The 2,277-nt window shown below is 45.4% G+C and overlaps 1 long non-coding RNA gene across 1 annotated transcript; it reads right to left on the reverse strand.

Annotated features, from left to right (window-relative positions):
• Nucleotides 1-1,238: 1,238 nt before the first annotated feature.
• On the reverse strand, nucleotides 1,239-1,931 carry LOC147747994 (uncharacterized). The gene is made up of 3 exons (XR_015299700.1): nucleotides 1,842-1,931; nucleotides 1,561-1,701; nucleotides 1,239-1,365 (listed from the first exon to the last, which is right to left on the reverse strand). It is a non-coding gene; the product is annotated as an uncharacterized LOC147747994 (long non-coding RNA).
• Nucleotides 1,932-2,277: the final 346 nt, after the last annotated feature.

The raw sequence follows: 2,277 nt of genomic DNA on the forward strand, positions 1-2,277 counted from the left end.
CTCTGAAATCTTGAGAGTCGGTAATATCCATTGGGGACCCTTCATCTTCCACGCTTGTACCGGGCTGTTGCACAACTACTTCCTGAGGACTCGTCATGTGAACATCCACGGTTTCATAGATGGGTGTGTTAGGAACGGGTGCTCTCTAGAGGGGTCAAAAGTAGATTAAAGTTTGGTAGTTGAAGAAATAAAATACATCCTTATGCAAAATGGTTGCTCCTAACATTTTAACTCACCTCCACATTTTCACACCCCGCGGCGGCTGCTCCGACATCTTGAGAGTCGCTAATATCCATTGGGGACCCTTCAGCTTCCACGCTTGTACCAGGCTGTTGCACACCTACTTCCTGAGGACTCGTCATGTGAACATCCATGGTTTCATAGACGGGTGTATTAGGAGGAACTATGGATTCTTCCTCATCCTCCAACTCCAAGAGCATGCTTTGCTCACACGCTAAACCGTCACTCGAACACTCGCTAGAGCTGCTGTCACGCTTAATCGGGGGCACCCGGCTCGGCCATTGCTTAACAAACCCCCAGCCAGAAGGTTCTCCTGGTTGAGCATTATGTTCCATTACCGCAGGTCTGGTTCTGTAAAAGCTACTGACGGGGATCTGTGAGCCACCAAACCAATGTTTTCTCTCAAGTGGTTTGTAGCTCTTCCTTTCTGCCATGGTGACCCTTCACGTTGTCCTGCGGCTGCTTGCTACAACAGGCTCCTGCCAAAGGCTTATATGTATTCATAGAAATCACCACCCCTAAAAGAGGCGTATACCTCTACACCACAACAGGGACACATGGCTATAGGGCTGCTTTGCCACGCCTCTACCCCTAAAAAACAACCCGCCCCCTGTGACTCATACGCCCCCTTCCGGGACACCTGCCGGCCCTTGTCAACACACGGTCCACCTGTCACTTGTTTGAGGTCCGCAGTTTAAGACCAGGACTGTTTAAGACCAGGCATTAAACAGTCCTGGTCTTAAACTTCTGGCCTTAAATTTGGCAGCTCTGTCAGCAAAAATGGACATGCCATGGATTGGCTGGCAGCAAAAAATGGACATGTCCGGGAGTGCTCAGGCCTGGTCTTAAACAGTCCTGGCTTTAAACTGTCAAAAATAAGGCCAGAAGTTTAAAACCAGACATGTCAAAAGCTGTCAAAATTGCGACCAGCAGTTTGCGACCAGCGCTGTCACTTTTGCGACCAGGATTTTTTGATGGAAGGTATCCCTTCTTACTACGTGGATAGTTTTTCCTGGCGTACACGCCTACTCACGACTTTTGCGCCGCTTCTGTTGTTCTGGACGGATGTTATGTCCGTTAAGGGCGGCGCCGACCTCTCTTCAGCAGCATGTTTCTGAGCCGCTTCTAAAATATAAACAGAAAAAAATATATATATATATATATTAGAGTAAGCATAAAAACAACACGTACAATCAACACCATCCTAAGTTCTACACAGGCACCTTTTTTATATAGGCCTTCCTACAACCAGCTGTACCCTTCTGCTTGAGAGTCTGTAACGCCTCTAGTACTTCTCACACCCTTTTATAAAAAACACACCTGAAAGAGGTCTTTTTGCAGCTCTTTTCTTTGACAGAGGTCCCACTTTAGAAGTTGAAGCTTTCCTCTTCAAAGGAATTTCTTTTGAACATTGCGCCGCCTCATGGACCTCAGCACCGTCCTGGCATAACATAGGGACACCTGTAAAGAAAAAATAATACCCAACATTAGTCATCTTTCTGAGGATTACCTCTATAGACCCTCAGGGTCAGGACGCTGTCCTACTCCGCCAACTCCCTAGCGCCTTAGACAGTTTAAATAACAACGGCATTTTTAATTACCTGTAGGAACTGTAGTGTTTTGCACATTGTTCATAGCGTCTTGAGCCTCGAGGAACAACATAAGATCGTCATAAGCTTCTTGTAGGTCGGTGTCATTAGCTGTAAAAGCATACAGACATGAGACCCACATTAGAAAAGAAAAAAAGAGAACTTGTGCGTTGCTGGTGTACAAAACTACGTAGAACTACACAACTCTAAATATATATTCCTGGCTGCGGGGCTGACAAGTGACCATCGCTGCTAGTTATTACAGCTGTGTCCACCGCAGGGGGTACATTGGTGACGGTTGCATTTGTAGGGTCTTGCATCTGTATTAAATATTAAATAAAAGAACAGGATTTAAAGCACCTTTCATAAATAAAAGTATCACAACTTCAATCAATTCATGTATACATTTTAAAAAACTATTAAGAGGGGTGCAACAACAGACATTTTT

This window comes from Lissotriton vulgaris, chromosome 1_1 (genome assembly GCF_964263255.1).
Source record: "Lissotriton vulgaris chromosome 1_1, aLisVul1.2, whole genome shotgun sequence".
Classification (NCBI taxonomy): domain Eukaryota; kingdom Metazoa; phylum Chordata; class Amphibia; order Caudata; family Salamandridae; genus Lissotriton; species Lissotriton vulgaris.